This window comes from Hyla sarda, chromosome 4, assembly GCF_029499605.1.
Source record: "Hyla sarda isolate aHylSar1 chromosome 4, aHylSar1.hap1, whole genome shotgun sequence".
Classification (NCBI taxonomy): domain Eukaryota; kingdom Metazoa; phylum Chordata; class Amphibia; order Anura; family Hylidae; genus Hyla; species Hyla sarda.
The window spans coordinates 105,140,444-105,154,428 of NC_079192.1; the positions used below are offsets into that span (position 1 = coordinate 105,140,444).

The following is a 13,985-nucleotide window of genomic DNA, read 5'->3' on the forward strand; positions in this document are numbered from 1 at the left end:
ATTTGTGCAGATACTTAAGGTATCTTGAAATTATAGTTAATCTATCTGTCCGGACATGCTGGGAGTTTTGCCACAGCTGGAGGTCCACAGCTGGGAGACCACTTGTCCATAGGCTATTCTGCTCAAATGTTTGTTTGTAATTTTCAGATTGTAAATGTCCACTGTTCAGGTCCCAAGAAAACTTTTAAATCATGTCTTATACTTTTTTATACCATTTTTTTTCACAACCCAGTTTAATTACGCAACTTACTAATCTAATGTTACTAGCCATAGTGCATAAATCTTCCATTATCAGCTGAGCCATCTCATTTGTAGCTGTGACGTCCCATCACACTCTCTGAAAAGCTCTGGTACCTTTTCTCCCCTCTCCTCCTGTGTACTGTACTGAGGATAAGATCATTGATGTGAAGAAGGGAGCTTATATTACTTCTCATTAGATAAGATAGCAGCAAGCCTAGTCTGATGGAAAATACTGTTCTTTTGCTGGACATCCCCGTTAATAAATGAGACAACAAATTGTAGTTTTGCAACATCTGGAAGTTGTAATTCCATGATGGGCATGGTGGCAATTTAAGATCTTCGCACTTTCTAGGTATTGAAATGGGTACCCTACTTAATAAAAATGTATCCCCTATCCAAATGATAGGGGGTAAGTGTCTGATCACACTGGGGTCTGACCGCTGGGACCCACCGCAATCTCCTGTATGGGGATATACCATATCTCACTTTTTAATGCAGGCTCTGCCACTTTTCCACAGTGTGCGTTGGCACCGAACCTTACAAACGTGTTCTTGCTGTACAGAAGTGATGGGCCACTTAGCCAATCACTGACCGAGATGAGACCCTGTCACAACCAGTGATTGGCTGAGTGGGCCATCACTTTTGTACATCCAGAATGGATCTCCAAAGTTGGGGTCCGGAGCACGCTAAGGAGAAGAGACGGAGTCTGAATGAGGAGGTGAGATACAGGGCCCTGTACAGGGAGAACAAGCTACTGGGACAACCCCCCCACAACCCAAATAAGACACTTATCCCCTATTCTTTGGATAGGGGATAAATTTTATTAAGCGGAGTACCCCTTTAATGAGAGATTGAATCTTAGCGTCTTTATCTAGTATTATTGGGTAACAAGTGGAAATTTGTACTATATCTTGTCATATTTTAAAATTAGCCTCTAAAAAAGTGAAAAAGACTATAAAGAAGCACAATGGGAGGTATTCATCAAGAGTGGTTTGGGTGAATGTATTTTTACCCCATTAATTCTAGCGTTGGGCGTGAATATTTGCATTTCTAATTTTTATCGCGAATATCGCAAATTCGCTAATATTGTGAATATATTGGCTATATATTAGAAATTGTGATATGCGCATATTTGCATATGTGAATATTCGCATATTCCTTCTTTTCCCTTGTGGGCCAATTAGAATGATGCAAATACACTTGTCAGAGGTTATCAACAACATCCCTAGCAACCAATTGTAAAGTTGCCCACCTCCTCACTGTTTTCTTCATCGAGTACGCAAATATGTGAATATAACGAATACGCGAAATTTGCAAATATAGGACGAATATTCGTCTATATATTCGCAAAATATCGGAAATTCGAATATGGGCAATGCCGCTCATCACTTATTAATTCATGTAGTGGAAACTGTGTACCAGCACTCAGTTTTGTAAGTCAAGTCAGAGCTGGTGTAGATTTGCGCCGAATTTAGCACAGCTGGGACAAAAGATACGAGGAAACTGAAAAGTCACATATGATGAATTCTCTACCACTGCATGATATCAACTGAAATCATGACTTGGTATGTTCTTTTAGAAAAACCTTCTAAGGCAAAAGTCGCAATGAAAAGTCTCAAAACAGCATCTGAGACAAACTGTGAGACAAATGTACACCACAAAACCAAGGTAAAACCAATGATAAATTCCCCCAATAAGTTAATGATATCATTATGAGAATAATACAATAATAATGACCCCTTCTAATGATAAGGATTGTCCATACAGCTCCAAATCTCTGATAGAAACTTTTCAAATTATTAATTTACTTAATAAGGAATGTTTAGAATTTGTGATGATCATCGATCATTATGGTGTATCTCAGACATGTAATCTGTAAAATTCAAGAAGTCTGAAAAACATTCAACATAATGCTAGTAGATTTTTGGGAGATGACCACAGGGTGTATAAAAAAAATCAGTCTCCAAAATAAATAACTTTAATCTTTTAGACACTGATCCTAAAATTGTCAGATCATTCGGCATTATCCACAGTTGTTACAACTTTGACCTCTTCTGCATCTCCTTATCTCAAAAAGAAAATAGAGGGAAAATGTTTAAAGGGGTAGTACCATGCTGACAACTTATCCCCTATCTAAAGGATAGGGGATAAGGTGCCTGATCGCACGGGGTCCCGCCGCTGGAGACCCCCGCACTCTCGCACGCAGCACCCCGCTCTCCTCAGGTCCCGGAGCGAACATCCGCTCCGGGTCTGATGTTGGGGCCGGTGATCGTTTCATCACAGCTTCGCCCCCGCGTGATGTCACGCTCTGCCCCCTCTATGAAAGTCTATGGCAGGGGCAAGACAGCTGTCTCGCCCCCTGCCATAGACTTACATTGAGGGGGTGGAGAATGATGTCACATGGGGGCAGAGCCATGACATCACCATACTCCGGCCCCGTGATCGGCAGTCATCAGACCTGGAGCGATGTTCGCTCCAGGGCCTGATGAGAGCGGGGTGCTGTGTGGGAGATCGTGGGGGTCCCCAGCGGCGGGACCCTGCGCGATCAGGCAACTTATCCCCTAGTTGTCAGCATGGTAGTACCCCTTTAATGAAAGCACTAAAGGACTAGACATGGTTTGCAAATTCTTTAGTCTATTGACAATATGCCAGGATTTGCTTTATTTATCATTTATTTTATATTTGGTAAATAAAAAATTATGATGGACAACATGGTGTGTTCGCCTTTATTATCAGTATTCTATCCTGTGGTTACATTCTTTTCTATTGGCATGTGTTTCATTTTGTTCCATTTTACTATTACTAAGTTTAGTCAACAGCTTGAATGATTAAATATATGTAATATGTTCGGCTTCTAATCTACCAAATATACCAAAAGCCAGATAAATTACTTTGAAATGAGTACAATATGAAGCTTTCATAGAGCGTAAACTTCCATAATCCCCTTTCCTAAAAAAAAAAAAAAAACTCTGAGCCGTATGTGACCTATGTACTCTCAGGGTTGCTATGTTGCTGTAATTGTCTATGAATAGAGTTTGTTCCACAACCTGGGTTTAGAATCCCAGTCCTATGGGGTCCAGGCTAGATAATAGATCAGCTGGTTGGCTCTATGTAAAGAGCAGGTCACCAGCTGCACCTCATTTAAATCACCTCTCATGAGTTGCTTTAAAGAAGGAAACCTTTAACAGATCTGTGTGTTTAGAAAATTTAGTTTTTTTTTTCTCTTTTCAACAAAAAAAAAAGCCCATGTTCTGTCCTCAGCAAAGTTTACATGCTTTTTACGCCTAAGCCAAGGATCATAATATAACAGGTGCAAAAGCAGGGATAGTTTTTTTTCCAAAAACTCTACTGTTATTTTAGAGCTAATGCAACATGAACTAGTAACATAAACTATCAAATACAAAAAGGCTTTTAAGGGTAAAGTTTATCATGTCCTATTCCTATTTTGAAATATTTTTTTTCTCCTTTTATGAGTCTGGGAGATGTGAGAACTTTACTATTTGATGTGTAATCAACGATTTCAAAAGAATAACAACAACTACAAAAAAACAAAACAAAAGAAAAAAAATTGTCTACGTATCACGATCCATCCGGTAAGGCTATGTGTTGTGCTTATTTTGAGCCATAGACAACAAAAAATGGACAAAAGCAAGTAAGTGTGAACACTAAAATGGCTGACAATAAGGTTCAAAAGAAGGCTCAAAAAAAAGGTGTGAACATTAGCCTTACAATAGCCTTGGGTTACAATATTATCAACATACAATGGCTATTCCCAAAATTAAACATTTGAGAAAACAAACACTACAGATCAGGGGCATGTGTGATTGGCTGAAAGGTAAAACATCTTTAGTTATAAGGTGCATGCGCTGATTGACAGTGCTACATATTCCGTAACACTATCTTCATGTGCCAGGATGAGCTGCTCCTTTGGACATCAGATGAGGACAGCTCAATTATATTTTCCTGGTATACTGTGTGTTTTGTACAGGACCCTGACAAGCACCATCCCCAAATACAGAAAGTGATTTTAAAGGGGTACTCCGCTGGAAAACATTTTTTTTTTTTTAAATCAACAGATGCCAGAAAGTTAAACAGATTTGTACATTGACAAAGTTCTTTTAATTTTGAATTTATTTTCCATCTGACCACAGTGCTCTCTGCTGACACCTCAGTCCATGGGAGGAACTGTCCAGAGCAGGATATGTTTGCTATGGTGATTTGCTCATACTCTGTAAAGTTCCTAAAATGGACAGAGGTGTCAGCAGAGAGCACTGTGGTCAGAAAGAAAGGAAATTCAAAACTAAAATAACTTCCTGTGGAGCATACAGCAGCTGATATGTACTGGTAGGATTAAGATTTTAAAATATAAGTAATTTACAAATCTGTTTAGCTTTCTGGTAACAGTTGATTACAAATAATGTTTTTAATCGGAGTACCTTTCCAACAGCATTCCTGACTTTTATGCTTAAGGGGAATTTTTTTCCTTGAGTTCATGTTTTAAACTGCTGACACTGTCTGTGCTTCCACAATGTAAACAAAAAAACTTTGGTGCCAAGAGCCACAGAGGTGTTTCAAAGTCCCTCTGAGTGTTGAGGGCTAGAATGCCTCTTCGCTCCCCCTTCCATCACTATACCTGTTTGATTGACAGTCATCTGGAAGCCGAGTCCTGTTTCAAAATAGGCTGAACTATGACTGTTAATATAGCAGGGACAGGGATAGGGGTTGAATCAAGAGGCATTCCAGTTCTTAGCACTTCAGGGACTTTGGAAGGTGTCATGTATCTCCTTGTCCTAAAGTTGAAAATGCAGACTAATCTGAAGGCATCATGTTGTAGAGCAGGAGAAGATGAGCCGTTTTATATATAGATATATATATATATATATATATATATATATATATATATATTGTGGGTAAAAAATAACTTGTCAATAATGTATGCAAATCACTGCTTATTCTGGGCAAGGTAGTCAAGTGGGCGGTCCTACTCAGTGATTGACAGCTCTCTAAATGCACACTTACACACAGATAAATGTAATTTATTTGTGTATTTGGTCCCATCTAAGATGTCTGGCCCTAGAGTGATAGGGAAAAGGGTGAATTTGCTTTTTTGGGGCACATTTTATAGACGTAAATTGGCAATGCTGTAAAAAAAATTCTGTAACAATATACAAAGTCACTTTGCATAGCTGCAACAAAGCTATGCACTATGGCATTTCTACACTACACACTGAAAGGTAATGAACTAGTCCTCAGGATTCTTACAGATTGTAATGCTATACAAATACATTGCTACAAATACATACTAAACTTCCTTGTTCCTTGATATTAGATGGAGGCAAGCAAAGGTGCATTCGAATAGACTGTAAGACTTTGGTGCTTCATGGACAGGGTGCACCTGTAAGAGAAGGGAGGCTAATAGGCATGTGCCACAATCATCGAATGCCAGATGACATGCCAACATGTAGCTGTGCGACACATTTATTATCAACATAAACTAGCCATGGTAAATACTACACAAGGTGGAAATATATTACGGTTTAACGTAGTAAAGTTGCACATTTTTTATCAAGCCCCTGATTTGCACAAACAATTCAAGATTGTATGTTTATCGGAAATTAGAAAACAAGCTTAGGGTTTTACATATGTCCATCAACCCTGTATAGTTTCCTTCCAGGATGGTTGCATCAGATGCAGTACATATCAATACAGCAAGTTGACAGGTGCCCGTAGGTCCAGAACCATGCCACATTTGAGCCTATAGAGTACCAGAGTGGACACCAGGTGCCACACATCCAGCTCGTTGTATCCGCTATTCCCATTCAGGATGGCTCCGCATTCTTGGATATATGTGAACCTTAAGCATATTGGAAAGAATTTACTAGGACCGGTATTTAAAATTATGTTTTTTGGTAAAATCCTATGTCCGTAAGATTCAGCAAATTCATTCAGAGGCACATGCACCAATTTCATGCAATTTTCACTAAGTCCCACCTACTTTGCTTTGAAGTGACACACCTATTGTAAAATTTCAAAAAGTCACAATTATACATCAAGGAAATTAACAAAAAATTATCAGTTTTTTTAATATCAAGAAGTGCAACTAAAAGAAACAGATTCATATGGTGTTTGTACTCTTCATACCAGTACTTACTGCAAACCAGTGATAGAAGGATCACAGAAAAGTTACAGTTTTTTCCCATGGTATTTACAAACTTTCCCTATATTTTGCACTTTTCCCTAAATTTTCCTGCTTTTACTACTACTCTGAGCTATCTAGTTTTCCAGAGCTCAAATCCACAACATTTTATGTGGGAACATTAGTAAATATGTTGAGTTCTTTTGAAAAATGTCGGGGACATGCCCCTTTTGTTTGGCCATGCCCCCTTTTCTCTGAGGACATGCACACTTTTCGTTTTTTTGTGGACATTTTTTTTGTGGTGCAGACTGTCGCAAATTGGGGCTTATGTACTAAGAGTGGAGTGTATTTTTCATTGTTGGTTTTCATTTCCGACAGGAATTTTCCCAAGGTATTTACTAAGGTTTCCCTACATTTTGTACTTTTCCCTACATTTTGCTTTTTTTTTACAGCTGTTCTGATCTGTGGGGTTTTCCTCTGCTCAAATCCCCCACATTTTCTGTGGAAACCTTAGTAAATATGTTGAGATTTTTCAAAACTGTCGGGAACCCGCCCCTTTTGGAGTTACCACACCCACTTTCTCCCATGGCCATGCCCCCTTTTCAGGTCTTTCTTGTAAAATGGAGGATTTTGTTTTTTTGGTTGAACGTGCAACACAATTTGGGATCATATTAGTAAATAAAGCCCATTGTGTTGCATGCAGCATGCAACACAATTTAGGCACACAACCCGAAGAAAAACTGTCAGGAAAATGTTAGTAAATCAGGGCCAAAATTTTTGAAAGATAATAACTAGTTCTAAACATTTGAATAAAGTCTGTAAGAGGAAGAAGCATTTTTTTAAACTTTTTTTGTCTTTTTCGGTTCACCCAGATTTGCAGTTACCAAATTAGCCCCTCCCACTATAGAATAATAGTGCTTGGTTTACAACACAATTGTCCCTCTGTAAAGTAAGAAAACATACAATTGAATAATGTAAAGATTATTATTATTAAAGAATTTTATTTATTAGAAAAATAACGAAGATCACTTCTTATTCAGTTCTGTCATTCATAAGTCTTTATTAGCCTTAATAAACAAATATTGAATACATTTATTTCTTATAACATTGCATTCAAACTCCCTGAATAACATATTGATTTGCTGTTTTTAGTATCTGGGATATCAATATTATGAAAAAAAATAGACCCTTAGTAACTTAAAAAACCAAAGCTCCCTATAACTAATTTACTTATGATGACAGTCATATTCAATGTGTGCAAGGGAATATGACTCTCCAGTCCCAGAGTATAGTTTTTGGTATCTTGAAGCTATGTTCATATGTTTTTTCTTGAAAAAAAAATGCATTTGGAAAGTAGCTGGAAAATTTGAATACGTATTTTTCAAAATTCATGTGCTCTATGTAAGTCTATGGAAAAGGTTGTCTGGGCACCCAATATATAAAAAGTGCATATTTTATGCATCCGTAAAAATAAGTGATATAAGGGATACCCATATATATATATATATATATATATATATATATATATATATAGTGCACTGACAACCACTTTCCCACATATTTATGAAAAAGCACATTCATTTTGCAAAAAGGACACACATTTTATGGACACATTTTTTTAAATAAAGTACACCTGAAAACATACCATGCGAACATATCCACACATGAAAAAAAAAAAATTTTCAGCTATTTGACGGCCATATTTTTCCCGTAATTTTATGATGTGGGACCCCAACCTTGCAGATATCAGATGTGCAATATTAATACATGAGGTTTATATAGAGGAAATACTTTGTGATAAAAAACATTATATATGCAGTGCTCTGTCTTAGTTTTCCCATAGGGACACACTTATGAACATTCCTCTTAATGTTTCTTTAAATAAAAAGCTCCCATAATAATACCAAAAGTCAGATGAAAAAGATTTTGGAGAGGTTCTATATGCATCTCTCTTTTCTTCTCTAAGCTCTCTTAGGCATAGTTTTAGTTACAGTATTCTGTACTTGTAATAGTCTTTATTTATTTTTTAACTTTTTTCCATATAATTCAGTCTTTTTCTTTAGCATGTCACAAAAATGACAACACTGAAAATGAATCTAAAATATGTTACATATTTAGAATAATATTTATCTTAAACTTTAAATTCTAAATTAAACAACAATTATACAATATACCTATCAAGCATATATTCCAATATATAATATAAAAAGGTAGCATATATCTTATATGTATAACCCAATGTGAGTGTGTATAGAGACGTACAGTAGTGTAGACCCTTACTCTAGCCTGAAGGTGTCACTAATTTATGTTGTGAATCTGACTATTCTCTTTTTAACAATAGCACTGACAAATCTATAAAAATGGATGTCTTGGTATGGGCAGACTTATAGAGAACACACAATAAAATAATAAGCAAACTGTACTTTATCTTCCTACCTATCTACCCCCTAGAACACATATGCAATAAGCAAATATAAAGGAACAATAATTAAATTATTGATAGTAATATTTTAAAACTGTAAAATATGCAATTGCATGCCAGAGAATGCTATATAGATATATATATATATATATATATATATATATATATATATATATATATATATATATATATATATTAATTTTAGTTACTTTATTGTGTGGCAGCATGCAGCATAACTGACATACATTTGCACCTTTCCTTCTTAAGTCGTGTAACCTAAACCAGGGCTCAATACTGCATTATGCTCATTTTCTGTTACTTCTGTAATGTCACATTAAAAATGTATATTACATTTGCACTCCATGGCTAAAACTGTTAAAAGGCCATGCTTGTATTTCAGTGAGTGGGCCATCCTTGCTACTGTATTTGTAATTTTAATAAACATCACTCTGTAGATGATCCTGACTGCAGAGCAAGCATATCAGCATCCTTAAGCCTGTGTCTTCTTAGGGGCTGTGTACACTTGATCTTAGAAGCATCAGCCTGTGCAGCTTCCCTACCATGAGACAGATGGCAGTGCAACCAAACTAGAGCATAGGCCTACATGTTCTCCCTCTAGGTCTATCTTCTATTATACACTTGTAAATTAACCTGTCAATTTATCAATCAACACCATCTTGATTCTCCCCTGTTCCAGTGCGCGGCTTTGCGGTGAATTTGCCTCGTAAATAACTGGTAGTCCACTGTTTGTTAGTGTTGTGAATGAGTTTATTATCACTTTGATGATGCCTATGAATCACAGATGCTGCTGGGAGGAAGATAAGAAAAAAGTACATGCACACATTAACAGGGTTGGAACTATATTTTGAGATAAAAGATGGAGTTACTGTGATAGCAAATAATTTAAAATGTGGAAAAAAAAAATGAAGAATACTATGAACTGTGTTTTTTTATCCAGATATGGATGACTCTTCACTTTAGGAGTAGAAACAGTAAAAAAAAATAATAATAATAAACAAAAACAAAAAACTGAAAAATCAAAAAATTGTAGTGAACCTGCTTTAATAGAATGCTGGGCGGTGTAGATTTATAGACAGCAAAAGGTGTTAAATGCTTAAAATGTGCAAGATACATTAGATAAATGTGTCAGCTAAGCCTGGAGTCAGATGCTCTTGACATACAGGTATCATTTTGGTCGGAATATATATATATATATATATATATATATATATATATATATATATATATATCTCCAATCTGCAACCTTTTCTTTAAATTATTTAGATTTTTTTCTTATTAATTTTGAGTAAAATTTTGTGGAAAATGTAAAGTTGCGTTCTTATCGACAATAACTGGTGTGCATGGTGACAATCTCTGTATAGCACTGCAGTATACATCAGTCAGCACTATAGAAGTAACAGGAATAAATTATAGAAGTCAATAAATATTTCAGTATAATGTTCATCATAACTATAGTTAAAAAAATTAAAATATATAAAAAATACAACATTTAGAATGTTATGATAATAAATAATACTAATAACACTACTACTAATAATTATTATTATTGTTATTATTATTAATACTTATAATAATAATAAATTTATTCTCACTCATTTTTACTAGATAAACTATAAAAATTTCTATTCCTATAATAATTTGCAACTTACTAAAAATATTTAGTTTTACTGCGTTAATAGTCTACATTTTAGTAAATGCACATATTTATTATTCTTATTTTTATTTTATTTTTATAAAAACTAGATAAGAGGCTTTTTAAATTTAGTTTTTTTTTATTCTGTCATTGTAGTTTTATTTCAATATGTAGAAGATATTTAACATATATTTTGTAAACACTTTTAAAAGCGAAATAGAATATGTGATTGAGACGATAGAATAAAATAAAAAGTAACAAAGTAACACTTCTTAAAATGAGGCTACATGCGTCATGTGCCTATTATGCACTGTAATGCTTATATTCAGACCAAGAAAAGTGGTTTACAATGCTCAGTTTATATGTGTTACCAACCATGTTTTTATCTGTTCCAAGGGGCTCCTAGAGAATAGAGTTCATTTTCAACCATCTGTATATCTATATGCAAAATGACCTCTGGTAGAAATGTGTATATAGCGCAAATAAGTGTCAAAAGTGTTCTGATTTTAGCTGAAATAATTCCATTACAATGTGAAATTTTAAGAATCAGAGCACATGCAAACACTACCAGAGGAAAATGTAGCAGTAATAGAAATACAGCGATGAAATACAGAAAATGGAATTATTTGTCAGAATGCAATTTCAAGAGCCTGATAGACTGTCCATTTTATTCTGTTCATAATTAAGATAATGTTTAAATTTGAAATGAATTCTATATGTTCGCTCAATAGGCTGTGTGGTAACAATAAAACTGAAATCACATCTTATTTTATCACAAATTGTGTAATAAGTGATAAGGTAACAAAGAGAAAACAGACCAATGGGGAAAAATGGAAAAATGAGAGAGAACGACCTCGGTTGGCCTAACTCATTTAGGATTTCTTTTTGTATTTTTTTTTTTACTCTTTCTCTATTTGGTCTTTTTATTATCTCTCTATTTACATTATTAGTACATGATTAGAACTCACAGAGGCGCCGGGGAAGCATGGCTGAGGCGGCAGACAGGATCTCTATGCCTGGGAGGAATCCCCTTTCCTGTTTTAGAGTTGCTAAAATATTATTAGCACAGTTAACAACAAGAATCTATAAAATAGCAACTTTACTTAGGGCAGGGAATATAAGGATAACAAGTATGCAATGATGAATTTTGCGCAGCTCTGCTTTGGTGGAAAAAGCTCTACTACATACACTTTTTCTAGATGCTTGTGAGGGAGGGAAGTAGACACTTTCCCGGGTCCTGAATTTGGCAGGTTAGGTGTTTTCACTTATTTTCAGAGCTGCCGTGACATTTTTACTTGCATTTTAGACGCTAAAATCAAATTTGATTAAGGTGTCTAAGGGGTTAAAGCCAGGCATCACTGTGATCGGTGATGTCTAGCATTAGAGATGGGTCCTGGTGGCAGATAGCTGACAGGACTACCCAGCTATGACCTGCGCTCAGCTCCTGAGCATGTGTCATAGAAGGGGAGTTGGATGCTGCCATCCACAAGAGGTTAAAGGTTGAATTGTAGAAGGTAGAAGTGATTCTCATGCCTACTGGTAGGTGGTGTAGCTTTGCGCCTAAAAAAGTACCTTTGAGCACAAAATAGCGACTTTTGACAAAAGTCGCAAATGATAAATATGTGACCACTGCATGGTCAAAAAGAAAAAGTTCTGCGGGTAGGCAAAAAGACGCATAAAAGTCGCTCAATATACTGTGTGCGCCTGCTTTCTCTAAAAGCAATGATAAATCTCCCCCATAGTGTATAGTTATGGATTCAAGTAGAGATTATCCCAGCCCTAATGATATGGGGAACCATGGGTGTAATCTACAAAGCTGGTCATGCTGTCTACCTGGTTGTGTCATGTACCCCCTTCCATAAAACCTGTGTAGGATTTTACAATGACGGTAGACATTTTGGAATGTGAAACCTTGACTCTTGGCAATAAATATACATATTACCATGATCACTTTTTAAAGAGTTTTATAGTTTATTGTCTAGCATTTCTGGGATTTGTGTCTTTCATGATGCTTACGCCATGTGCTCCACTTTAAAAAAATAAAATAAAACAGAAAAGCAGAAAATTCTTTATGTAAACTAAGCCGGCTAATAGGGTGTGCCAGATTTTCAAACAGCCTAAACCACTGTTATAAATCTGGTGCAATATTTTACTACAATAAGTCAGTTTTTGATCTGATTAGTCTCCTCTAATATTTTACAATTTAGTCCCTCATTGTCCGTCAGAGTCAAGGTTTCCAGGATGATCACTATATAAAAGCTATATACAAATGTTCTGTTACTTTCACCTTGTTTACTGATAGTTATGAAACCCTATTTATAAACATAGTCTCAATGATTTACAAATTTGTCAAACTCCAAAAAGTTCTATAAAAGTTCAATATTAAATATTATTTCATAAGTTGCTATGTATAGATTTAAGCAGAAGCTATTGTTCTGTATTGTTCTATGGGGTAGTAGTCACAGCCATAACATCCTGACAGCTGTTGTTTTACAAGCCATGTTATTGGTTCCCATTGTGAGAACCTATATTTCAACTCCTGTGTCGTGTATGGGTAATTACACATGTAAATAGTCTCAATCCTCTTTGTATCCCATTCCCTAAGTAATTAATGTATTATTGATTACTACACAAGAACCTGGAGTTACTTAATAAATGAGCAATACAGCTTACCAGGGACACAATTCAGGCTTTGTCTCCCTTTATGCTCACTGGAAGCATTGAGAGGGCTCTAATGAAGTCACCAGTGGTTGTGCAGGGCTCATTTTCATGGCGCTTTTTCTGTATCTAGAATACTTAAAGGGGTTATCCAATGAACGGAATAAAAAAAAAAAAACAACAACTCAGATCAGCTTAGGACATTAACCTTGCATCTATTATTCTACTGTGACCTATTATATCTCCTGTACGGGGCTCTAATACACATTTCTGCCCTCCTACTTGTTCCCTTCCCCACATGTTGTCTTTAAATTACAGGTCCCAGAATCCTTTGCTGCCGCTCTGTGCTCACTTCCTCCTAACTGCCGTTTTCTTCCCGAGTCCCTTGGCCCCAACCCTCAGAGCGTTACTAAGCAACCATTCCCACCCTGCTTCCATCTTCTGTACTATATAGCAATGATTCACAAAATGGGTGCCTCCATCTGTTGCAAAACTACAATTACCATCATACCCAAAAAGTCAAAGTCCATCAAAGCCCCCTCCCTTCCTCAGTTATCAGATCTTTCTTCTGTGAAGTTGCTTCTGGGGGCATGGCTTACACGGACTAAGAGACAGCATAAAAGTCACATGACCCTTTCTCCAAGGGTGGGGGCCAGAGGCAGTTGAGGAAGAAAGCCGAGACAGAGTGGACGCAGAATGGCTCATTTTCCTGCATTCCACACATATAGCTCTGCAATGGAGCATTACTTTTAGTTACTTGCTTCAGAAGTTGTATGTTTCATTACATGAGGGAATTAAATAAATTATATTTTACTTAACTGTACAACTCCTTTAAGTCATTTACAAGTTGTTAACTACTAGGCCAATAGGAAACC

At 36.1% G+C, this 13,985-nt stretch overlaps 1 long non-coding RNA gene across 2 annotated transcripts in view; it reads right to left on the bottom strand.

Moving 5' to 3' along the window:
- Positions 1-13,766, bottom strand: part of LOC130366876 (uncharacterized) — a 43,045-nt gene extending 29,279 nt beyond the window's left edge. The window contains exons 1-2 of one of the 2 annotated variants that reach the window (XR_008891969.1): positions 13,622-13,766; positions 13,126-13,239 (exon numbers count right to left, since the gene is read on the bottom strand). This is a non-coding gene — a long non-coding RNA (uncharacterized LOC130366876). The remainder of the gene's footprint in view (positions 1-13,125; positions 13,240-13,621) is intronic. The other variant, XR_008891970.1, reaches the window with a different exon arrangement.
- Positions 13,767-13,985: the final 219 nt, after the last annotated feature.